This window comes from Vicugna pacos, chromosome 28 (genome assembly GCF_048564905.1).
Source record: "Vicugna pacos chromosome 28, VicPac4, whole genome shotgun sequence".
Lineage (NCBI taxonomy): Eukaryota > Metazoa > Chordata > Mammalia > Artiodactyla > Camelidae > Vicugna > Vicugna pacos.
In genome coordinates this window covers 16,351,676-16,378,133 of record NC_133014.1, presented here as the reverse complement: position 1 = coordinate 16,378,133, position 26,458 = coordinate 16,351,676, and the positions used below count along the sequence as shown (strand labels likewise).

Sequence of the window (26,458 nt, the reverse complement as noted above, 5' to 3'; positions counted from 1 at the left end):
CACACACATTTCTTTTCGTGTTCTATTTCATTCAAGGTTATTACAAGATATTGAATATAGTTCCCTGTGCTGTGCAGAAGAAAGGTTTTTAGTCTGTTTTTATATATAGTGGCTAACATTTGCAAATCTCAAAATCTATACTCAAATTTCCCCAATTTTGCCATAAAGATATTTTAGAAGCAATTCTGTTTGGTTTCCAAGATGTTAATATTAATATCAAATTGAGGCTCAGAGATAACCTTCTGCCTTCTTTTTTATTCTGTCTGATCTGAAGAGAAAACTCCCAGACAAGAGACATGTGGGCAAGAGACCCAAAAATTATCAGTTTGGAGCATAGTTTTGAGGAAGAAAACATTGTGAGAATCCTTGCAGTCGGAGCCGCTGACCGTAGGTGGGTTGTGGGTGAAAAAGCTGCTCATTAAGGCAGAGGAAACCATGACGAAGGGAGCCACGGAACCGCGGCGTGAGCTTTTGGATGTGAATGGTCTCAGCCTGTAATAAAAGATTCCTTTCTCACAGCACATTTTACTGTAGAGGGCGCGCTGTGGGCTAGTGAAACCCAATGAAAAACTACAGATTTGTTGTCCTGATAGGACAGAAAGGGACTGGCGCTGTCTAGAGGGAGGGACGGTGGGACCTGTTTCTTCCCTTCGCCTGTCTTGTCATTTAACCGTCTTATGCAACCGATTTTGTTGAGCCCTCGTCACGTGCCAGACATTGGGCCGGCGTCAGAGTTGTGGTAAAAACACAGAGAAGGTTCTTCCTGAAAATCACATTCAAGCAAAGGAAAAAGACGCTGACTAGGTAATTAGAACTATCAATAGTCGTTTGAAAGAGAAACACGGGGAACTGTAGTTGCTTTTAACCAAGATCTTGATGAGGACCAGAGCAAGGCTTCCCAGGGAAGCAGCCCTTAAGCTCAAGCCCCAAAAGTTAAGGCCAACCTGGAGAAGGAAGGAGGGGTAAGGAACAGAAAATGGGAAGAGGAAACAGCATAAGAGAAAAACAAAACGAGGCGGGAAAGAACCTTTTCCCAGACGAGGGCAGAGTTTTGAAATGGTCAGTTTCTTCTTTGTTGCTCACATGTCTGCTCCCCTTTGTCAGTTTGCTGTGTATCTCCCTTTCCTATTTTTTTTTCCTCCCAAATTAACTCTTTTCCTTGTTTCTGAAATCTTTGGCAAGTGAGGAGATCAGAAAGCAAGGTCTGATATTTCGGGGAAAAACTTAGGTATAACCAGCCGCCTACCACCCCCACCGACCCAGGACTACCTTCATCTCAGATCTGCGCCCACTCTTCGCTCCGCTGAGTCTGTCCCTGCCTTTCTCCACTTTGGAGAATGATTCATCGGCTCTGGGTCTCATCTTCTGTGTGGGCTTTGCAGACTCTGTCTTGCCTTTGTTTCTCCTCCTGAGAACTTCCACCCAGAACGTCATCTTCCATTTAACACCCTCTCTCCTGGGCTCCATCAGTCTCATTTCTGTTGTGTGGGCGAGGATTTCATGATGTGCGTACACACCACAAACAATGTTTTTGGTGCAGCATTTGCTCCAACACTGTGAGAGCCTCCCTGGGATGCTAGTCACACACATACACAAATAACGGGCTTGGCTTTTATTTTGGTTCTGGCTTTCCCAGAGTGGTTTGTCTCTGGCTTCATTTGGCTGATTTGATTCGGGCACAGGACCCAGTTCGTGTAAATTCATTTTCAGGGTGTTTGTACAGCTACCCAGGTAAGCTCTGGGGAGGAAAGGAGGAGGTCCTAGCACAGTAACTCTGCAGAAAAACAGTCATTGCGTTCACAGGGCTCATGCAAAGCTGGACAACCTGTTAATTTTAACAACAGACTGCAGACCTTTCCAACATAAGCTCCAGGATAGCAGGAAGTTTGTTGATTTTGTTCGCTGCCGACTCTTGCAAACATAGCAGTGTCCATCGTGTTGTAGTAACTTAGTGACTTTCTGCCGACAATCTGCAAAGAAATCCGTGTACCAACTATGCAGGGTTTCTTCCCCTAAAGAGATTCATTAGATTCTAGCATATGTGATTATTTATTTACAATGGGTCATGAGCTCTGCAGCTTCCCAAGGACGGATCTGGACTCAGACCCTCCCAGGAAAGTCGCGTCTGGGGATTGTTCAAGAACCAGCATTAACTCTGAGGTGGTGCGTTTGGTGTCAGAATCAAACTGCTTGAATTCGGTGTCAGACTCATCACTGGGCACTTATTTTTTCTGTGCCTTTGGCTTCTGTCCTTGGAATTGTTGTGGAAATGTTCGTTGACTGCACTGACCTGCTAAGTGACTTTTTGGTGTGGGGTGAACTCAGCTGGGTTGGTTGGTCTCAGCCCCGAATGTCTTTTCTAAGGTGCTGGGCGCCGTGCTCTGTCTCTTCTCACTGCAGCGAGCGTGGCACAGGGAATAAGCAAAGAGAATACAGGTGAAATGATTGTTGATAATGGACTTTATATAACTTAACATACTCAAATATTATCATTTTGGATACACCCAAAACACTGACAAGTGATCAATCTAAAGATTATTAATGAGACACTTCACATCCTTTTTCTCATAAATCTTAGAAATCTGGTGGCTTTTACGCTTCCATCACATTTCGCTTGGGACCAACCGCCTTTCCCATGCTCAGTAGTGACCCAGCAAGGTCTAGAAAACACCGGGTCGGGTTCTGATCCAGGGTCAGTGCTCAGTGAGTAAATACTGGCTGTTATGTACAAACCCGGGACAACCCCACTGACGTCACAGGCTTGTTGCACACGGTAAATGAGATGATGTGTGGAAGGGACTTGACGGAGCGGCTCCTGGTACACGACCAGCGAATAGCGGTCGTCATCATCAGAGACACTGTGAATTCCTACCACTGTGTCTGAAACTCTGTGTTTTAAGGGCTCAAAACTCCAGCTTCTCCTTGCTTTTGTCCGACCTGGTGCCCAATGCCTGTTGCCAGGGGCGATGTTGTAACAGAAGAATTAGCCCGCCGGGAAGTCACAGAAGACACGCACTCGGGGGATCAGAAAAGACGGGTTTATCCTGCACCGGCGCTGGCCCAGCAGGGTCACCTCCAAAGGCTGGGCCCCGAGCCTGGGGTCTGATTGTCTCCTAAGCTTGTAACACTTCCGGGTGCGTGGGACTTTCCAGCTTAGGAGCAGTCCGTTTCCACTCGACTGTCGCAGGAAGCAGCGGTTTACGCGAGCAGGAGTCAGCTAGGTGGCAGGGGCCGCGGGGAGGGGTGCCTTGTCTGAGTTTTTCCTCCTCAGCGTTACCCTCTCTCATCAGGCGCTGCATGTCTCCCATAGCATCGGCATCTCCTGGCTGGCCTTTCCCGTCCCCAACGTCAGCTCCACTAGCTGGGACCCAGTGGGCTCAGCTCATTCCAGGTGTGAATTAGGGCTGGCCTTCCGTTTACTGCCCATGAACCCTGGCAATGATAGACAATGACTGATTGATTCAGGAAGCTGGGTTCCACCGACTGCTTTGTACAAATTGGGCAAGAATGCAGCTATACGAAGGAGACACTTACCCCAAGGTTTGTCTTTTTCTTGCCGTCTGAAATTTTTTAGAATGATTTTAGCACCTTGTTGTCTACTGTTTCCAAACCAGTTCTCCAACAGAGTCACCTTGACAGGCCTAAGGCTGGAACGTCTGGAAATAACACAGGGGCCAATCAGGCCTGTGTTCCAATGTGACTCTGTTAATTCCATAGACTTTGGAGCCAGACAGACTTAACTCAAAGCCCCAGCTTTTCTGTTCACTAGCTACGAATTATTGGAAAAGTTACTTAATCTTTCCAAGATTAAATTTCCGCATCTTTAAAATAGCAAATAATGAGATAGGGGAATTAAATAATGAATAATCTTTCCAAGATTAAATTTCCGCATCTTTAAAATAGCAAATAATGAGATAGGGGAATTAAATAATGAATGCAAACTGCCTACACACACTCAGTGTATGTCTAATAAAATTAGCTATCATTGCAAGGTTTTTTTAATGAACGAATCTGATTTTTGATTCCTGTATTCCTAAGATTTCAATTTCCACCACCTCTACCATTTCTCCCAACGTGCTAGGAACCTGGCATCATTTGGAATTTTTGTCCCTGGGGCTGATTTTAGTTCTTGGACTATAAACTTGGGGTCAGTTTCCACTGGAGCCAAGTAAGTTCTCACATGACCTCAGAATGTATCAAATCAACTAGACATTGTCGACTGAAATGAAATCACACAACGTGAGGGTCGTGGGTTAAGTTATATTTGGGGCAACATGAGGACGAAAGCCCTGGAGACAGCGCCCCGGAGAGCGCTGAGGGGCTGCTCCGGAGAGGCAGGGGGGACACCCAGCGTTATACGTCATTTTAGCGAAGGGGGTGCGTGCGGTCAGGCACACAGTTAGACAGAGGCTGCTGCTGGTCACGAGGAGCAGACGTCACTGCTGATGATTTCAGTGCTTTTCTAGATGGGAGGAGATGCAAGAATTTGGGCTCATAAAATCTTCCCTTGAAAATATCTAACTGTCTGAAAGCCTGCTCTGCCAGTTTTCCCAGAGCACAGAATGCCTCGTTCCTGACCTCCATCCTGAACTCCTCTGAGGGTGCGTTGAAGGTCAGTGGCTGCGGCAGCCCATGATTTAATCCAGGCAGAGGTAGCTGGCAAGTGCCGACATGATCCGGTCCTTGTAGCAGCAGGTGGCAGGGGCCAGTTTTTAGCTGGCAGCTTTGATCAAATGATGTAATTTCGTGACGCAATATTGTAACGCAAATCTCGAGGAAGATTTCCAGCCTTCCTTGGGCATGCCTTTGGAGAAGCTAAAATGGAATGGGACTCCTACCTGAGCCACCTAACCTTGAGCCTCCTCCAACCCTAACCCCTCTGCCAGTCCCTTCCTCTGGCGCAAGGATGCTTTGACCTTGCACAGCAATTTAGTAAAACCCATTGGAGTTGGAGCATTTGTTTGTAGAAGAGCTTGGAGCTGCAGAGAGTCTGTGTGTCTCTGGCGTAGAGAGTCCTCTCTCCGCACAGGACTTTTCCCCATTTTATTACCCCATAGGGAGCATTAGCTCCTCCTCTCCCGTGGCTCCTGACAGCTTTTCCACTTAGATGTCTGGTCCCTCCCTGCAGGACAAGGCGCTCACCTCTGCCTCCTGCCTGGTGGTCTGTGCCCCTGATACCCCGCTAATGTTTGCCTTCCCTTCCCTGTTAGGTCGCTGCTTTGTCCCCACGCCTGGCCTTCTGGCTGCAAATCCACACGTGCGTATGTATGTATCACTGGGAACCACCAGTGCCCGGCACCGAAGTATTCCCTATCAGCTGCGTTTGCCTCTGCTCTCCTCCACTTCCCCAGGCCAATTATTAACGTTTTCTTGAGCAGGCGGCATCGCGTTGACAGCACTGATGTCAGCCAGCCAGCCCCGCCAAGGACTGCCCGCCATCGTCTCCTTTACGCTCTGTGTGGGCGCTCTGTGATGGAGCTAAAGCACGTCTCAGCCCCGAGCCCATCGAAGCCACTTTAGCAGGGAACGGTGTGCTGTCTGCAGCCTATTTAAGCTCCTTCACTGTGCAGGCGGCTTTTAAGGGGCCTAAGGAAAACCTCAAAAAGCAAATGCCTTCCTAGGGTCTGCCTCCAAGTTGGGCTGCAGCACATCCTCGGCCACGAGGCCCTGGACAGCCTGCTGGTCTGATTCTCCTATGTCCGGGCCGCCCTGATATACACGCACGGGAGGCTGCCTGGCCCACCGCAGACGCACAAACCTCCTGCCCTGGGTTGTCACGGCTGAGGTTCACTCCCGGAGGGCTCGGCCAGCAGAGGTGCTAGGATGAGCAATGACACCGACATTTCAGGCTTCTTTTATGCAGAGAGACTTGGACTCAGAGTTCGGGGACCTGAGTTCCAGCCACAGCCCTGCTGTACCCTTGAGCAAGGCCTGCGTCTCCTCTGGACCTGCGATCGGCCTCCTTGTCTGGAAGCTCTGTTGGAGGGTCCCTTGATACACGGTTTATGAATTTCATTCTGCCTCCAGGTCTGCAGGCTCGCGTTTTGACAGTCTTCAGACAGAAGTCACCTCACAGCCGTGTTTCAGTTGGCATGCACAGGCTTTGTTCTGAATTGAATTCAGGTGTCTTATTTCCAACATCACAAGCAGTTTTGCAATGCCAGCTGGGTGTCCTACAATTTAACTCATTTCCGATACAATCTACCTGACGATGGTGTTAGATTCCACAGACTAAGGGTCCATCTTACAAGGCCCCCCCGCCCCCACCCCCACCCCTTCAGAGGCCAATCACAAGGCCAGGCTGTTACCCACACTTTGGATCAATCAGCTGTATATCAGAGGTTCCCTTAACTCCTCAGGTCCAGTTAATTTGCAGGAGCCACTCACAGAACTCAAAAGAACATTTACTCACTAGATTACCAGTTCATTACAAAAGGACATAACTCAAGAAGAGCCGGGTGGGAGAGATGCAGAGGGCGAGGTATATGAAGAGGGGCACAGCGCTCCCGTGCTGTCTCTCAGCATGCCGCGGTCCTCGCACCGCCGCAGTTTCATCACCTCAGAAGCCCTCTGAACCCTGCCGATTTGGGCTTCATCACCTGGGCAAGACTGGGGATCACTGGACCCTGGTGTTTGACAATCTCCCCCCCCCCCACTCCTTTCCTCAAGGTCCAGGGATGGAGCTGAAAGTTCCAGCCCTCCCACCACAGGGACTTTCCAAAAGTCACTTCATTAACATAAAGTCAGGTGTGGCCGAAAGGGACTGGTTATGAATTACAAAAAACACTCTTTACAGCTTTATTACTCTTATCACTTCAGAAATGGCAAGGGTTTTAGGAGCTCTGTGCCAGAAAAGATCAAACACATATTTCTTATCACAACTCCGAGATCACAGGGTACCTCAGCCAAACTTCCCTCCCTGCACCCACAGCCCGACCGTCCCGCTTTGTCATCCGCCTGGCCCAGTTCGCACACTTGGTCCTGGAGGCACCTGAATGTCTGACTTTTGGGTCCAGCCTGTGTGGACATTGCCCCCCAGGGTTTGTGAAAAGTGAAACAATCACCCCAGACTCATTTCCCAAGTGAAAGTGGACATATTAGGGGAAGAAATGATTTTCTCTGAAATTGAAGAAATACGTCTGTGTAGCAACGGTTAAAGTCAGGCAATTCTTGCAATCTCTGTGCACTGCCGTCCGCTTTACGACAGCGAGCCAACAGCCCAGCTCAGCTCTGCTCCTCGGCAGAGCCACCCAGACCCCGGAAGCCAGTTGCTGGGATGTGGTCAGTGCGAAAATGCTGAGATTTACATAACTGCATTTTACCTGCAGCTCAGAGGCAGGCTGACGCCAGCTCCTGGTTGCGCTTAGCTACTGGTCTGCGATGCAAAGAGCCTGCTCTTCCTTCTGCAGGGCCTCCCTGCCCGCCTGGGAGCAGGTGGGCACAGCGTGGACCAGAGAGAGCACGGTGGGAGGGGTGCTCAGAGGACAATGACTGTGACATCAAATAGCCTCTAAGGCGGCCCCTCGCATCCCAGTTCCTGGTACGGACGCCCATTTGCGATCCCCACGCCTCTAAGTCAGGGCTGGATTTAGTAACTCAGCAGTAAACAGCAAAAGGGATAGACTGTCACTTCAGAGACTAAGTCACAAAGAAACGTTGGGCTCTCAGATTCCTTGCTCTGGGGAAAGCCAGCGGCCATGCTGAGACCAACCCAAGCCCACCGGCCAGGATCCGATGAAACTGAGGTCTGAACAGCCCTGCACACAGCTTGGAAGCGGGCCCCCCTGCCCCCGAGGCCCTGAGACGACTGCAGCTCCGGCCACACCGCAGCAGAGACAAAGAGAGGTGGGCGGAGCGTGTCAGCTTTAAGACAGCGCGTATTATAATGCCTTCCCGTGGTGCCCCTGTCACAGGAGGACACTCCTCCTTGGTGATTCCCGAGGTGCGGATTCTGGGACTGGGACTTCGGGCCATTTACTGAGCTTACCTGTCCCAGCTGCCCAAGCTGCAAACCAAGGTGGTTGGTCAGATGGTTTACAAGGTCCCACACGTGTCTGGTGACTCCTCTAATCCAGCAGATCCAGAAACAGACGTCTGAGACATAGTGTGCTCCTTGGGTTTGGCCGGGTCAAAGGGGAAGAGTCACTCCGTGTGCAGCGCGGGAATATTTACCGAAGTTAGTAAGAAATGAGCTGTGAACACATTGAGGAACACACAGGGTTTTCATGCATCTGTGCAAATCGGGCTCATTAGCGTGGGCAAACAAGGAAGGGCTGTCCAGGGAAGGCCCGTGTTTCTTTTCTCTCTCTGGTGCATGTTAATGATCTAAGATTTGCAAATTGGCCTGCATCTGCCTTCCAAGGTTGATATTGTAATTTGGTTAGCTTTCAAGCAGCTTGACTTGTGTGTCTGCGCTGGCAGGCTGCCAGCACCCCAGATCAGCTCACCAATGTCTCGTCATTTCAGACATGATGGATGGACTTGGTTGCCCACGGGGCACTCTGATCAAGGGAAAGAGAGAGACAGAAGGGCGGGAGACGCTCTCTTCCCTTCACGTTGCCGATTTTAACTTTGTTTAGGTCCGTTTTTTTCAAACGGTCTTATGGCAGAGGTGGTATCCGCTTTTACCGGGAGCTCTCCTGAGCAGAGGTAACAGACATCCCCGACCATTTTGCTACCTGGCTGTCTTGGAAGAGCAGAAGCCCATGTGTGTTTATTATGGAGTTTGGAGCTGAGGTTGACAAAGGGTTTGCTGTCGGTTGTCAGTACCTGCTTGGCTGTCCTGTGGGAGAAGGAGCACGTTTTTAGTTTGTGGCTCCTTTAGGGGGGTGACTAGGACCAAGAGATGGAAGTTTCAGAGAAGACAAGCTCTTGGTTTAACTTCAGTAAACCCGATCAAGCAGCTGGTGGGTGACCACTCGCTGTAAATGCCGAAGAGGACCCTCTCAAGGTTCACAAAGGAGCCTCCAGACCAGACACTGTGTGGCTGTCTCACTCCCTGTCCTTCAGGGAGTGAGCTGCACTTGGACTGACTCTGTGAGATGCTGTGTCAGTGCCTGGAGCAAGGAGTGTCTGCTGCAGAAACAATGGCAGGGAGCGGGCCAGTGGCCAAATCCACGAGGAGCCCTAAAGGCAAAGTTATTCATCAGGACAAAGTAAGACCGCCTACCTTTACTAAAGTGACTAGTGTCTGTAAAGACGGGGGGACTCTTTGCAGTTTCACAACTCCTAGAAAGAGTTCCCAGTCTAGAAGGGAACCTCGTAGGATGCAGGGCGGGGGTGAGGAAGATGCATTAGGCCAGTGACTCCGTAACAGTGGTCCACGGCTCGGCTGAAGTACAGTCACCCAGGCGTGTCCTGAGGCCTTACCAGGACCTAAGAGAAGAATATTGGCATTCATATGCTGAATAAACTTCCCAAAAGATTTCATGTCTACCCAGTTTTAGGAACCTCTGTTTTAGATGGCCTCAGATTTTCCTAAAACTCTTAAAACCCAAGATAATTTTAAGTAGAAAACATTTTGTCTTTTATACAGGTAGCATTTCACTATAGGAGCTCCGTTTAAAATGCGACTTTTAATAATCAACGCGTTAGAATTAGCTGAGCGTCTTCGTTTGTAATAAAGATGATTTTCACCCAGGGCTTTGTGAATGGTTCACAGCTGCTTGCCATAACTCGGCACTGACTGCATACTTAGATGCCAACTCAGAGCTCCCAACTCTAAGTTCCCTAAGTGGAAGGTAAATTATAGGTGACACATCACTGGTACCTCTGAGAGGATGGAAATGTGACATTGGCTTTCCCCTGGCTTCTCACAGAGTAAACAAAAACGAAGCAAGTAAGGACAACACAGCTGGGCAGAGGTACGACTCGGGCACGTGTACTGGGCCATGCACAAGGAGAGGGCAGACTGCAAGCTGTCGTGGTCAGTGTGTCCAGGAGCAAGCGAGCTGGGCACTGAAAGAGCGGGTGCATGACAAAAGAAGGGAGGTGGGAAGATTAATCCTGGAAAAGGGGAAACTGCAGGGAGAGGCTGAAACAACCTGCCCCAAGCAGGAGTCTGCAAAGGAGTCTAACTGTTACAATATCTTATATAAAGGAGCTGTGTTTAAATCCTCCATTGCTCAAAATCAAACATACATAAATATCGTGGGAATTGACAGGCGATCATGTCCGCATGATTGATTGAGGGTTGTTACTCAGCTTCATCCCACCCTCCACCTAGTCTGGGACCTAACACTGGTCAAAGTTAAGAGCAAATTAATTTTCCAGACAAGCCTGTTGTAGGAGCTAAGAAGGAAGGCTCTGGAGACAAATGGCTAAGCCCCAAATTCTGTTGTCTTCAATTTTCTCTACTTGAGTCCCATAAATTGTAAAATGGAGATAATGCATCCAGTTACTTCAACAGAGTTATTACGAGGATTAAATAAGGAAGCCCACGGCAAGTGCTGGGACAAGAGACTGCCACATCGGTGCCTTGTCCTCAGGGCTGGTGTTGTGAAGGGAGACGAATGAGGTGAGTGATGGAGGAGACCTGCTGGGACACTGTGTGTCCGGTGGCGCCGGGACGCTGGGCGAGGGAGATGCAGCTTGTCAATTAGGTGAGGCTCTTTCCAACCACTTCACCCTCTCACTGTAACTAGTGAATATGCACGTTTCTCTGCCTCCAGAGTGAAGCCATGGACAAGTTTTAAGTAAATGTACAACTCAGTCCCTCTTCCAAGTCAAGGGCTGTCCTGTATGTCTGTGTCCCCAGTGCCTGCCTCATAGCAGACAGTCAGAAATGACCATGGAGTGAATGAAGGAGCAAATGGATGAGTGAAAAGACGATGAAGCACCGCGATTAAGCCAAATTATTTTACCTACGAATGCTGTCTTCTGATGTTAGCTATTAGGGTGCATCTGACCTGGAAGTAATGTTGCAACAAGTTGTTACAGACTTCGTCCAACACATGCTCAGGAAGGCGGCTCTGTCCGAGCTCCCCCGGGGAGCAGCTGAGCCGACACTCAGTGTGGCGTTCTGGAAGGAGCCTGGCACCCAGAGGCAGCAACCTGGGCTCTAGAAACGCCTCTGTCACTGCCCACCTCTTCAACCCTGGGCGAGAAGTCAGCCTGTCTGGGCCCCAGTTTCCTCATTCATAAAATAGGGATGATAATAATAAGAATTTTTTTAAGCTTGAGGATAAAATAAGCTATAATGCTTAATTAGCACATAGTGCTCGGCACAGAGTGTGTGCTTAAAAAATATTATTGTATTGCATTTTTTTTATAATTATCATTTTTGACTGTATCATTCATATGAAAAACTCACAAACTACAAAAAATAAAAAAGAAGAAGCACTTATGAAATAAGGGACATTTTAAACACTGTCTGGATAGTTGATGACATAAGAAACTTCTGCTTATTTATTTATTTTTTTAGCTTGAACAACAGAATTCTATTTCCTAATAGTCCTAGAGGTTAAAAGTCCGAAATTAATGTATTAGGAGTTTTGGTTTTATCTGACGCCTCTCTCTTTGGCTTGGAGGTGACTGCCTTCTCCCTGTGGTCTCACATGATTTTGTCCAGTGTTCTTTTAAACTGAATTATAGTCAGTTTACAATGTTGTGTCAATTTCTGGTGTACCGCATAATGTTTCAGTTACACGTGCATACATCATTTTTATATTCATTTTCATTATAAGTTACAAGAAGATATTGAATATAGTTCCCTGTGCTACACAGTTTAAACCTGTTTTGTTTATTATTTTAGATGTGGTGATGATACTTTACAGAGAAGCCCTTATTTGATAGAGATAGAGATATAAGCCGACAAATTTACTGATGGAATAATAGGGATCTACTTCAAAATAATCTGGACTGGTGACAAGAAGGGTCAACGATGACACAAGACTGGTCATAAAGTAACAACTGACTGTTCTAGCAACTCCGACATGAGTATTCACTTTACTGTCCTTTTCACTTTTGCGTATGTTTGAACACTTCCATTATAAAAGTTAAAAAATAACCAGTGTTACACACACACCTGTGAAGACACTGGCAGCCTGCTGAAATTTCTGGTTCCTATCAAACCGATCCTCTTGGTCTGCACTTTGTTCTGCTGGTTCGTCACCAGGCACTTTACTCAACGCCAGAAGGTACATACAGAACGTGTTTCAACGGCAGCCCAGCTTCTGTTACTTTGTTCGCTTGTTGGTTTCTTTTGAGAAATTAGAGGCTCACAGCTAATGTTTGAGTACAGTTCCCGTCATGATCATCTTAAGTGCCTTGACAGCGGGACTCATGACAAGAAGGGGCAGAGCAGGGGAGAGGCAGTCAGAGAAACCTAAAGGGGAAGGGGGGAATTTAAATAGGGTATTAGGAAATAGGTAGGGTTTCAAAAGAAGTCATAGAGGGGAGAAAAAGTGGATGAACCACACCACTCCAAGAACATCTCAAAGCGAGCCTGCGTCAAAAGGTAAAAAGGGATTTAAGAAGATTAAAGGGACAAGTGACTTAGAAGAAGAAGAACTATGTAGTGGTTCGAATTATTCTGAACCATCACAGGGAGGATCTTGTACGATGCCTGGGTCAGTTTCCTGGGGCTGCCGTTATAAAGCACACAACGGGTTGGCTTACAACAACAGAAATTTATTTTCTCGCAGGTCAAGGGGCTAGAAGGTCAAAGTCAAGGTGTCGGCAGAGACATGCTCCCTCTGAAACCCGCAGTGAAACCCCTCTCTGCCTCATCATAGCTTCTGATGACTTCCTGGCACTCTTGCATCCCTTGGCTCCCAGCTGTGGAGTCCAGTCTCTGCCGTCATCATCACGTGGCCTTCTCTGTGAGTCCCCGTCTACACGTGGCCGTGTTCTTACAAGGACACCAGTCATGCTGAATTAGGGGCCCGCCCGACAACAGTGTAGCCTCATCAAGACTTAGCTAATTGCATCTGCGATGACTCTGTTTCCAAGTAATATCACATTTTGAAGCAATGGAGGGAGGATTTCAATATATCTTTCTTTGGGTAGGGGAGAGGGAATAATTCAAACCATAACCACGCCAAAGCAGGGACCTTTCCGAGAGTAAGGGCGTGCTCCAGAACTGGTCTCCTGGAGCACTGGGGATATTTGCATTCTAGTCTTGATTTGTCTGTCTCTTACCCACGTGACCTTGGGCAGTTTCCCTCAAGCTCTCTGAACGTGTGGACCAGGGCTGCCTACTTCACACAACTGACAGTGTTCTTGGAAGGTGAAGTAAAAGGATGGCGTAAAAGCACTTTGGAAATCTCAGAGCCCTGGACCTGAACTCCGTTATTACTGGTCCTTCCATCTATACGTCATTCACTAGCCCCGTCCAGACGAGACTGGAAATCCCGATAATTGGGACCGTTTTCTCTGCGTGAAAGCTTTGTCTCTAGAGCATCCTTGGGAAAGTAAAAGACTGCCGTTTCAAAGAGAGAGGCTTGATCGCTTGATGGAAGGTGTCAAGCAGTGGCAGTCCGGGAGGTTTGAAGGAATAGTAAAATCAAGTACAATGCTGTCGAGAAAAGGCCATTATTTCTCCTCCAAGACCTCCAGTTTCCATGAAGGAGGGCCTTGTGCAGCTTTGCCCGCAAGAGGGAAGGCCCAGATGGCTCCCTTAGTGCCCAGCTCGACTCCACCACACACAGCGACCATTAACTTGAGTGGTTAGAATTTCAGATGGTCAGTGACTTTCGTTTTTCCTAACCAGTGATAACTTAGTTCTATATTTTGATCCTTTGTTCCCTTTATCATGTCAGTTAGAGGTGTAGAAAGGCAGGCTGATGACGCTGACAGCTTGCCACGCAGCACAGGGTTCTCCAGACAACCCCGCTGTCTAAATAGGGTAAGTCTTAATTTTGGGAGATGGGGGAAGAAGGGTCAGATCCCTGCTTCTAGAAAGTCAGCCATGCCAGAGCGCGTGCATCCTGTCAGCCATGAGCACTTGCCGGGCCAATAAATAAACCTAATGCATCGGTACCCTTTGACCATACACTCTCTGTTCTTATTCTCACTATCACTTAGATTTCCGTGCAGGGGCGGGGTGAGCATCAGCCGGCTTCACTCCCCCAGCTCCTCGCAATACACACTCACCTCCTCAACATCCAAATAATGAAGACTGAGCTGAGCTAGACAAGGAAAGGTCAAGATCACAGCACTCAGGTCGACGAGGGACAGATCCCATCTCGAGAGGGAACCAGTAGTAAGAACGAGTTTCGGGAAGGCCAGGAGAATGGGTCCAAGGCGAGTCAGCTCTGGCGTGGCGGGTTTCCTTTAAAGAAGCAGTGATCCCACCAGCCAGGAGCTTGGAAGGCACCCACAGCTGGAAATGCGCTTATTGCCAGAATGCCCGGGAGTCTGAAGGGGGCGGGATGTGGGACAAGAATGAGTCGGGGGCCAGGGTGTGAGCTGGAGGATGCAGGGCCCGGGAGCAGGGCTATGAGGATGCTGTGCAAGCTGTGTGCCTGCAGCATCTCCCACCGCACTGACTGTCAGGGTGACGCAGTGAAGGGTGGCTGCAGTGAGAGACTGGGAGGAAAGCCGGCGAACGCACGAAAACACCAAAACGCTCTGGGAACAGACTGGGCGCTTTCAACAAGCGATGGTCTGGGCCCGCGGTTTACACGCGTAGGCAGGAGATAGAGCTGTGATGGAAAACCTTTATTCGGTCAATTCTGAGGCCAGAAATAATCAACTTAGGATTAGACGTATTTTGCAAAATGAGAAAGAAAAGATATAAAAAAAGAGGAGATGACACCTAGGAATTTCTCCACTTGCCGATACTCCTGGTGGATTTCCTCACCTAGTCATCCCCCTTATGAATGTGAGGCTCCCCCAGATAAACCACAGAACAAGACGAGCCGTTCACCGGAGCCTCTCTTCCCCTTAGGCTGGCCTGGCGGCCATGGTGCTGCACGGAAACCTTCCGAGTGCAATCGTGGTCGAACCTGGTAACCAAGGGAGGCATCGCCCGCCTCTCAGCTCAAGGAAAGGTGCTCCACGATCTCCCTCCACTCAGAGGCCCCCTCCTTCCTTCCTCCCTCTGCAAGATGAAGCGGATCTGTCAGTTGTCTGGTAGGGGCCACAACACACGAGCCATTCGGTAAAAAGAGTGGGTGTCGTCTTCAAGTGAAGAAACTCTTCTGTCTCTGCTGGAGATCAGTCTAAAATTGCTCCAGCAGTGTCTGAGCAAATCTGGGTTTTCTCTCTGCCTTGGTTACTCGTTTCTTCTTTCCTTAGTCACTTGGACCTATTGAGCTGAGAAAAGAGTTGCTAAGTAGAAAGACAGGCTGGAACTATGATAAGATTTTTTTTTAATTTATCCAAGATGGTCCCAGAGTCACAGAATTATGAAACAATTTTGCAACTTTTTTTTTTTTTTGGTGATGCTGGCTGTTTCGTTTTGTTTTTGTTTTTGTTTTTGTTTTTCACTGAACATCATATTCATCGAAAAGCCCAGAAACTTTGTCTCCAGGGTCTCACATTCTGACTCTGATTAAAGGAATTTCTGGTGCCCTGAGTGATTTAGAGTCAAACTGACGGGTTCAGATGCACCGTGCATTGTGCTGATAAGCAGTACTGGCCAGAAACTTCCCCAAAATCCAGTTACAGGGTGAGCTCCAACCTCAGTCCCCACCGTGGTCGTAACCGAGCCTTGGTGCCCGCACAAGACTGAATCTCAAGCCAAGTCGCAGAGAGTGGGGAGACATTCAAATTACGATGGCGGCGCTGTACGTGCGTCTAATTTATTCTCCCCGACATTTCCCTGTGAAGCCTGTGAAGACTTGGCAAGGAGCAGTGATAATGCCAATCTGCGGGAAAATTTGCTCTAACTACGTCTCGACAGCAGGACTGAGGGAAAAGGCAAGTTCGTTAGATATCTAGACTCGTCAGTGTAGAGGCAGGGATGGGCTTCAATCAAGCCTGTGGTAGGTCCTGATAAAGACTCCAGAGACGCCACCACTCAGGTCCTCTGCCGCCCGCCACCACGGCACAGAGCCACGCTCCAGGGCACCGGGGCTGTGGGCTCTTCACCCACACCCCTGATCCCACCAACACTTTTTGTTTTTCATCCGCCTGGAAAACCAGCTCTCAGAAGCACGACAGTGAGGAGGAAGGTGACGGAAGGGCACGCATCATGCGGCAGGATGTGCGGTTCCCAGGAGCCAAAGGGGAGAAGTCAGCGATATTCCCCCTGCCTGATGATTCCCAGGCGCAGGAGCGCGGCTGCCCTGGACCTGAGTAGGCATCACTCCAGTTTAGGGTTAGCTACAGGGGTTTTAAAATCACCCAGGTGATCAAAGAGAAAAAGCACTCTCACTCGGCATCTGTGGGCCTGCGTAGAGAGAGGTGTCCTCGCCTGGATGTGGAAAAAAGGAAGCAGAAAACGAACATGTGGTCTGTGGAACGATTCCTCCGTGCGGAAGAATGACCTCTACACGCAGGGGGAAAGCACAGCCACGCAAAGGATTTTGGAATGAAACTGGCTTTCTCGGTGAAATTCTGGAAAACATGGGCTAGAACAGGAAAGAAATCGACAAACACCAGGTTGAAATTTTTACTTTAAATTAAATCGCGTCAATAATGTGGATCTAAAACCTCGAGGATTAAAAAAAAAAGTAGCAGGATGAGAGAACTTTAAATTCTACACAACCTCCCCTTTAAATATGCAAAAATCAAGTTATGACCTTATTCTTGAATCTGAAAAGTCCGGAAAAAAATATCTAGGCCTGGGAATTTTACAAAACCTACAGACAACCTTCAGCCCAGCAATTCTTAACGTGCGGGCTCCAGGCCATCAGCACCAGCATCACGGGGGATCCGGTTAAAAATGCAGCTTCTCAGGTCCCGCTGCAGGGCTACGGAATAAGAACCCTGAGAGTGGGGCCGGCAACCTGCAGTCAAGGAGCCCTCCAGGTGATTCTGATGCATCTTGAGATTTGAGAACCACTGCTCTAGTAGAATGTGAAGCACCTTCAAATTCACCAGGTAAATTCAACCTAAAAAAAAAATTAGCTGTAGCAGAGAAGGTATTCATTACTCCATTCAGTCACCCAACAAACATTTACGAGTTAACGCCTGTGTCCATCCATACCACTGTTCTAGGTGCTGGAAATACAACAGTCAGCGCTCCAGGCACAGTGTTATCTATAAGCTATATGGAAACATTTAAACAATGAAAGAGCAAGGGCATATGAAAGATACAATACATGAAAAAGACAGCATAGACATAAACAAATTATTACAATAAATATAAATAGCCTACATTTAAAAAAATTGGAACACAGTGATTCTCAGATCGGATAAAAACAAGATGTAACATTCACTATTTAAGAAGGCTATGCCTGATATCAGGAAGTCTATAATAATAATAATAATAATAGTATAATAATAATATAATTGTTATGATTATGATTAAAGATTTTATAGGCAAATGCAATGAAAAATAGTGGATGGAACATTAATTATTTCAGAGAAAATATAACTCAGGACCAAAATAACACATGTGGAATACAGAAGGGAAACAGAGGTCACACTTGGAATAGTCAGTGTGGTACAGAGTTGGCTTTCAGGGTTTATGGTGTGTGATGTGATGGGATGAGGGCCGGTTTCATCTAAAGGGCTAAGGACCATGTCAGGAGAACTAAATACACTGTGCCTTTCATACTGCTGCGGGTAGATGTAGCTGGTGTCCAGGTTCTTGTCCCGTCCTAGAAAGAATTCAGAGAAAAGACCCGGAGGTTGAGAAAGTAAGGTGGGGATTTATTAAGGGATGGACAGGACACTCTCAAGGGGGGAGCAGGCAGGCTCAGGGGAGCGGCTGCCCTGAGTTTCTTTGGCAAGTCGGTCACAGAGGGTGTAGAAATAAATGGGTGGGATATTCATTGGGGAAGAAAGGGTTTGGGGTCGTATTTCCTGATTTTATCCCAACTGCACCTTCCCAAGGGAGGAGGGATTTTTGTCCTTATTTAGTCTGGATCAAAAGTGTCATGGTGTCGGTGCATGATGGGTACTTCTGATCTGCAAGGCTAGTTTTATTGAAATGAGGGCATAATGAGCAAAAGGTCACATTTGGACACTGGAGATCCCTGCCTTTTCCCACCTTTCTTTGTTGGCCTCAGGGCCACTCATCACCCCAGAAGGTGTGACCCCTTATCAGCCCAGAGGTTCCTGCTTTTCTTTCTCTGCCCAGGGACCCCTGGTGCTCACATGATGTTTGGTTTCCTGCATTTGGCCTGGGCCCCGCCTTTCTGCCCAGGTCCTGCCACGTGGCCTGCGCCCCCCTTCCTCTGCTCACGTCTAGCTCTCTGCCTGCTCTGACAATACCACTGGTAGAACAAATGATCATTTAAATGGTACATGGAAAGTATTTTAAAAATATGCATTTACTTTAATGGAAAGATAATTAGCTCAGACAGCCTGTGGTTTGATGACTATTATTGTTTAGAATAAGGCAAAAACTTTTTAAAAGTTAAAGAAATTATTGACAAAATGATATATTCGTATAACTCCTTCTGAATATAAGAGATAATCAAATATGAAAGTGATGCATTAAAAAAGAAAAACCCTGAAGTTCAGGTAGTAGTGTGATAATTGGGGTAAAATCACCACATTGAATAGAATTCATCCATTACTGATCACTCAGTTCTTTAAAGCCATAGAACAAAATTTTCCATTATTATCTCCTCAGGAGTCAGAATGGTGAATTTTTTCAAAAGCCGTTAGGACTGAAGGAGCTCTGGGCCTCATACTCCCTGCTTTACTGCCACTTAATTTTGCTTTGAAATTAGCACTGTGTTGTGTTCTGTGATTGCCTGCATGGTAACACCATTGCAAAGAGACAGTGGTCCTGAAGAACCTGCTAGAAACTATCCCATCAATTCAAATTCAGTGCTGTTAAGCAAGGAAAAGGAGTTCCAAACAGCTCTCCATCAGATACTGCCTCCTTGCCTGTGAAAGGCCCTCGTTTGCATACAGTGCAGCAGCTCCATCCCTGGTGCTCTGGCCCGTCTGCTCTGCTCCTACCCAGCCCTCACGCTGCACTTTTCATTAGCTTTTTAAAGAAGCTACAATAACAGGATGGGGAAGTCTTGTCCTCCCATGCATATGAAAATGCTCCAGGCATAGCACTATTGAACTTTGGGGAATTGTTCCAAGGAAGAATCATAGCCCCAATTTTAATCAGAACTCCTTAAATCTCTGCTCTAAATTGCCAGTTGGAGGCAAATTGACCAGTCACCAGAAATATTAGCAGCGGATAGCACACAACATATGGAGGAGAGCCAGACTATTTCGCAAATCTGAGTCAGGCGGCTCCAGTAATTAGTGAAGCATAATATATTTTCACCCCCAGAGCTGAACTGGAATGAGATGCTCAAGGAGGGAACTAGAAAACAGCTCCATATGGTGCGAAGATAGCCTGTGGGGACTGTTGAAGAGATGGAAATTCTCTGTCTATTGCTGCCCCAAAATCATTGAATTAAGGAATGTTATCCCTCCAAAGTATCTTAGATGCATCTTGAAAATGAGAACACTGTGATAAATGCCTTGTTAAAGTTAAGACAAGCCTAGATCCAGGATTTGTGGGGCTTTTTTCATGTTCTACCAAATGGTACTACTCTTTCGGAGAAGAGCGATATGAATACAAATGTCAAAGAGACTCAAAGCAGGCAGATTTTATCCCAAAGCTAAGGATCTCGTTGAATATATATGATTACAGAATTTTAAGTGTTCAGATTAAATGTGACCATATAGAGATAATGAGGGAAAGTAATTTCAGAAGTTATGATGAGACAGGAGGGAAGGGGACAGCGCACAACCATTGAAGGAATGACACAGCAATTAAGGAGAGAAAGTGAAATGGTTAGAACCAAGATGGCAGAAGATTTGACCTCTAGCAGACCTTGAGCCTCGTGGCACACCCACGAGCGCCATGACAGTTCCCAGGAGGACCATAAATGGTCCAAAAGAGGGCGGGGCCCAATTCCTGGAAATCTCCACCCCTTCTGTGACATAGTTGGAAATAATCTCCCCACTCATTAGCATGCGAAATTACCAGGCCCATGAAAACTAACCAGCCCCACGCCTTCTAGCTGCTCTCTCTTCTGAGTGAGACGGGCTGCGTTCTGTCTGTGGCACGTGTACCTCCTAGGGCCTCTTTGCCTCCTGAGATGGAGCACACTCTGCCTATGGAGTGCGTATCTCCCCAGTTAGACTGGCTTGCACTTCACTGTGCCCAGCTCTTGAATTCTTTGCTGTGCAAGACAAGTGCGTATTCTCCAGCAACAATGCTGAATACGACTTTTGTTTTTTTGGATGATTCCTGGAATTGTACAACAGAGAGATTTTTAAGATAGTCTGTCCGGACTTAAGCAGTTTCTTAGGAGATCCTTATAACAGCAACAACAAAGATTAAAAATAGAACAGGCAAAAAAAAAAAAAAGTACCTACTCAATACAAAAAAAAAAAATAGAATAGGCATTGTGCTGCACAGCAGAAATTGATGCAACATGGTAAACTGACTATAACTCAATAAAAATAAATAAATAGAAGTCAAGTTCCAAACAAACCAAAAAAAAAATCATTTTTATGAGTTGACAATTTTCCAGAATATGATTATAGAAAAGCACAGCTCTAACTTTATAGTTATGTTTTAGAAAGAACCCATTTTAAAATACAAATGTAAGAATTTTTTTTTAAATAGAATAGATATGAAAGGGAGCAGGACCCTGTGCCCTACCCCCCGACACCTCCTGTTTATAGAAAACCTGACGTCTCCCCAGCCTCCCTGAGTCACAGAAGAGCAGGCTCCAGCCGTTGGTTAGGACAAGCCTGCGGGCGCTGAGGGATGACAACGACTCGGACCCCCTATCTCAATGATTAACTGAAATTATTCCTTCATTTCCCTTTAAAACTTTCATGGCTGAACAGAATCTTTGGAGATGGTTTTCAGGGGAGGATGCTGGGTTCGTTAAATTGCAGGCATTCTGACCAAAAGCAACTTTCCTTTTTGTTACTTGTGGGACACAGTGGCAGCCAGTCGGTGACATGGTGACACATTGGTCGGTAAAAGAATTTACCGGAGATAAAGTATGAGAGTAGAAGAGGAGCTGACTAGGGGTGTGCTGCCGCAGACAGCGGGGGGCCACGCAGATGAGGGTGCCTGTGCGGGCACCGAGGGCCGGGTGGTGGCATCTTCTGTAAGGTCGGCTCACAGGGTGCCTGATGGCTTGTGCGCAAGTCTCTGGTTGGTTGTAGGTGAGGCAGGAGGTTTAGGGCCCAGGAGGGGTGGTGGGGTTTATGACTGATAAGGGGGCTGAAACGAGCCAGCCAGGGCTGCTGGGAGATTGGGCGTTACCTAGCGCTGTTGGCGCGTTATGGTGAGGGGTCACAGGCAGACATCTGAGAGCCCAGGAACGGGGGCCGCTGGCTTTCGGAGGCCATCAGATGGCCCCACAGTTACCAAGGCTGTCGTGCCCCAGATCGCACCCCTGCCCCTCCCTCAGATAGAAACCAGTTAATCTTATTTAGGTCCCAGGGGCCAGGCTACTGAGAAGAAACAAGAACTGGTTAGAACAGAGTCCACGATGGTGGAGGGTTTGACTTCCAGGGGACCCTGCCCCTCCTTATAGGCTCACTGTATGTAGTGCGTCACCATGCTAAATGACACACCCACCAGTGCCATGACAGTTGGTGGTTGCCATGACAACAACCAGAAGCATCTACACAAGGGCTGAAAAACTCAAGCAAGGACTGACTGGCTCCATCACACCCGGAAGGGGGACATGATGGCAGAAGCCCCCCATAGAAGTCCACATGGCCTGACCTGGGATGGAGCTGTCTCTACCAATGGCCCCCTGCTCGAACAGCTTTTCCTTGCTCAAGCTTTTTCTCTCTCTTCTCCCTGCTTGAGCATTTCCCTTCCGTTTCCCCTTCAGAGCAACAAAGTGGCTGTTTACTTTGTCCCTCTGCCTCTTTCACAGGCGGCAGCAAGAACCCAGACATTGATGGGCCTCCTAATTTAAGGTGCACCTCCATCTGCCAACAGGTCCACGTATAGTCAGTGAGAGCAATTTTTATTTTGTTTTTGGTGTGTGTGTGTTTGTTGTCCAACCGAAGTTCCTGTGCCCAATGCACAGTGAAGCCAAAGAAACCAAAATGCCAGACTCTGGAGCAGAGAAAGGTTTGTTTTGCAAGGGTCAGGCCAGGAGAACGGTCACCTCATGCTCAACAGACTCAAACTCCCCGGTGGTTTTCAGTGAAGAGCTTCTAATGGCGACATCTGGGGTGAGGGCTGCAGGGGGTGTGACTTTCTTCTGATTGGTCGGTGATGAGGTAACAGGGTAGCGTCCCAGGGATCTCAGACATCAACTTCTGGTTCCCACCAGGCTAGGTGCTCAGCACGTGGTCTCCCTCGCCACCTGAGTGCGAGCCTTCGTTCGGCTTAAAGATCTGCGTCAGATTACGTGTGACCCACGAGGTGGAGCTAAGGCTGTTTTCTCGCTGTCCTATTGTTTCTTGACTGCTTCTCCTTTGTTCTTTCATATAGATCATAGGACTCCAGATGAGATGGACCTGGTGGCCACTCTTAAGTGTCAGAGGCGAAGAGCACGTTATCGCTATGGCAGAGGGCAAAGTCAGGATGGCTGACAGGCGTCTCTGCTCCACAGGGATCTGTGGCAGCGGCGCGTGGGCCTGGCTTTCCCAGCAGTGAGATCGGTGGGCGGCCAGAGTCTTGATGACTCGTTCACCCAAAACAAGATCAATGCCTGTTGAGTCGAACGCGAATGTTGGCTGCCAACAGGACAAATCACAATTCCTCGCCTGGTTTCCAGTTCCCAGACTCAGAGTCTACCGATTAAAGAGTCCTCTGAGTCTCCTTGAGAAACGACCCTCTAACGGCACAGAAATAATACAACAGAGATTCTCACAATACTTTCCCAAAGGGACTCCAGCCGTTCAGCAGCGTAACAGCTTCCTGGGAAAGGGGGGAGATTCAGCTCTTCCAAAGGCTGTTGGACATACGACCTAATTTGACATTTGTGTCAGAGGATGTACATGATACAAGGTAATAAATACAGCCCAGTTAAAAGGCTGGTCCATGGCACACGACTTCACGGATATCACATGGCCCAAGGCGTCCTCACGTCCCTCGTCATTCAACAAGATAAGACATGAGACAATGATGGGGCAGGGAGGAGCATGTCTGGAACATGCAGAATTCCCTGGGATACCCTTTTGATGTTTCCTTGTTTACTGGTAACTGGAAATGGGCAATTGCCATAATCACAACCTAATACAAGTGTCAGAGCCCGCAGGGTTATCTCGACAAGTCTGGGTTATCCTGAACAAGCAACAGAAAGCAGCGGACGTACGGTCTAAGCATAAGGGAGAGAAGGGAATTCAAAACTGGGCTGTGGAAGAGTCGTATGAGAAACGTCGATTATGACTTTGGGGCAGCAGGAGTTTAGCTTGTCCCGTTAATCATGAACATGTAACTAATCTGCCAGCGCTAATATATGACATCTTTATATGTAGGTTGATACAGAAAGATGTCAATCCTATGACAACAGCCAGAATCTACCTTGAAGCGTCAGGGACAAGACAGATCTACGTCATTGAAGATCATCAGTGGACAGAGCAAGACGTCTACACCTCAGCGCTCCCGGCTGTCTCTTCACTCTCTCACCTTTGTTCACCCCTAATCTTGGCCTGATTTGGCATCTTTGCCCCGTTTTTGTTTTCAGATTGAAAAGAGATGATTTTCGCATTAAGGAAATGAGTTCCAAGTTAGCAATACCCAGACGAGAGAGAGCCACTGACCTCCTTGCTCCTGGTGCCCCTAAGAGAAGGACAGCTGCAAACCCCGAGGCCCTGATGCGCCCGCTCCGCTGCCCAGGGGCTTTGGCCGGGCGGTTGGAGTACGTTTGCCCGTGGCAGAAGCGGACGTCCAGCCGACCCAGCCCGGTAGTTTAAGCTCCGCTGTGCAGGGGCTTGTCCCTCACCTCCTTGCGTGTGAACCTGAGCGTTTCCAGCCACCCCGGGGGACCGCGTCTTGACTGCGGCGCCGCCCGGGCGCTGCGTGAGAAGCGCCTGCTGGACGGCTCAGGGCAAAAACACTCCTTCTGAGCTTCCTTCAGCGCGAATGTGTCACAAAGGGAGCCACAGCCTCCTGGCTTCCCCCAGCGGGAGGCCGGCGGAGAGCTTCGGCCCCTGAGCAGTGCGCGCAGATCCCACAGCAAAGGCTGCGAGACCTGCCAGCCCAGGCCCGGGGCTCAGCGCAGGCCACGGCTGACAGCTGGCGGCTGCAGCACCAGGCGGCAGCAGGCCCCCGTCGGTAAGGAAGGACGGCTGAGCCTGACCAAACTGAAGGAAGCCCCGCCACGCTCACCAGCTACAGGCCTCGGCCTCAGCCATCAGCCACGCTCCCCGTGACCAGTCGAGAAGGGACATTTCCCAGAGGCCGGCGGGGCCTCTCCCTCCTTGTAAAACCTACTGTGTGCCACCTTCTGCCCGAGTTCTGCTGTTGCATCTTCCTGGGCCTCATTCATGCTTTGCTGGCTCCCCGAAGGTTTTCCAAGGGTGCTTCCCCAGCCCACCTGCAGGGGGCAGCCTCACCTGGGGTACCTGGTAGAATGCAGACTCTCAGGCCCCCTTCTACATACTTCCAGAGTCAGAATATCCGAAGGGGCAGCCTTGGTACGTGTACTTCTGAAAGCAAGATGCTCCGTGAATGGTAATTATATTCTCCTTTGTTTATTCTTCTAGGAAGGAATAAACCACTCCCCAGTTAGCTTGGCTATTAGACTTTTCTTATTACACCATCACGGTAACAGAGCCACGAGAGGAGGGATCCTCTGCCCGGATTATAGGAGCATAACTGGATCCTGCAGCTGCTGGTCCCCGGAGATGGTTTTCTCCTGCTGGGCACGGGGAGGTCGGAACCCCAGCACCAGAGCTTTTGTGACATAACAGATGAGGGCATCAGGGAGTTCCTGGAGAGACGGATAGCGAGCAAGTCGTTTACTGACCACAGCACAGGGAGAGGAGAGGGGGAATCAAAGCGGAGAGGAAGTAACAATTTATTCCTTAGAAGTGCCTAATGTGATTAGCTTCTCTGTCTGTGTGTGCGGAGAGGCGAGCAGCTGGAGAGGCTTTTGATCTCCGGCAGCCTGGCTGGAGAATCACAACAGTGGGTGGAGGCAGCCCTCAGATCTCCCGCTCCGGGCGCGGAGCCTGGAGCTTTGAAGTGCCCCCCGTTCCACCTTTCCTGCTAACTGACGGGCAAGAAGGAGGCCATGTCCCCAGGGCAGCGGGCGGGCCTTGAAGTTTCCCAAGTCTCGGAGTGAACAGAGATGGGCCAAGTTGCCAGTGATTCAACCTGAATTTCAATGTCTCTCCATCCCTCCTTGGCACCATCTCCATCCCAGGCAAATAGCACAGATGTTTATCTGCTCTTCCAGGAAGCCCTCAAAACACTGGATCATACTGTATGCCATAGCTGTCCTCCTCCATCAAAACTGGCCTGAACCAATTTCCTCAGGGCCTTCGTGTTAAATGAATTCATCCTGGGCACCAATAACGTACAATAATAATACCTAACACTGTCAAACCCTCCTACACTGCTGGTGGGAATGCAGGTTGGTGCAGCCACTGTGGAAAACAGTATGGAGATTCCTCAAAAGACTAGGAATAGACTTACCATATGACCCAGGAATCCCGCTCCTGGGCATATATCCAGAAGGAACCCTACTTCAGGATGACACCTGCACCCCAATGTTCATAGCAGCACTATTTACAATAGCCAAGACATGGAAGCAGCCTAGATGTCCATCAACAGATGACTGGATGAAGAAGATGTGGTATATTTATAAAATGGAATACTATTCAGCCATAAAAATGACAACATAATGCCATTTGCAGCAACATGGATTCTCCTGAAGAATGTCATTCTAAGTGAAGTAATCCAGAAAGAGAAAGAAAAATACCATATGAGGTCATGCAAATGTGAAATCTAAAAAAAAAAATTACAAAACAGAAACAGACATATAGACATAGAATACAAACTTGTGATTGCCAAGGGGGCAGGGGGTGGGAAGGGACAGACTGGGATTTCAAAATGTAGACTAGATAAACAAGATTGTACTGTACAGCACAGGGAAATATACACAAGATCTTGTGGTAGCTCACGGTGAAAAAGAATGTGACAGTGAATATATGTATGTTCCTGTATAACTGAAAAATTGTGCTCTATGTTGGAATTTGACACAACATTGTAAACTGACTATAACCCAATAAAAAAATTAATAGCAATAATATCTAACACTATCAAGGGCAGCTGTCTGATACTCATAGTAACCCTGTTACAGGGCTGACAATCTCACTTGTTCAAATCATTTAATGGAAGTAACTTACTACTTTGCTAAAGGATAACCCATTTGGTGGCCAAGAGAATTAT

At 48.1% G+C, this 26,458-nt stretch overlaps 1 long non-coding RNA gene across 5 annotated transcripts in view; it reads right to left on the bottom strand.

Moving 5' to 3' along the window:
* The window catches only part of LOC140690050 (uncharacterized), a 33,883-nt gene extending 7,697 nt beyond the window's left edge, over positions 1–26,186 (bottom strand). For 2 of the 5 annotated variants that reach the window (XR_012065243.1, XR_012065247.1), the window contains exons 1-6: positions 25,703–26,186; positions 24,619–24,995; positions 9,170–9,375; positions 7,988–8,192; positions 2,291–2,394; positions 1,270–1,970 (exon numbers count right to left, since the gene is read on the bottom strand). This is a non-coding gene — a long non-coding RNA (uncharacterized lncRNA). Of the gene's footprint in view, positions 1–1,269; positions 1,971–2,290; positions 2,395–3,277; positions 3,433–3,534; positions 3,657–7,987; positions 8,193–9,169; positions 9,376–24,618; positions 24,996–25,702 lie in introns of all 5 variants that reach the window. The other 3 variants (XR_012065245.1, XR_012065248.1, XR_012065244.1) reach the window with 3 other exon arrangements.
* Positions 26,187–26,458: the final 272 nt, after the last annotated feature.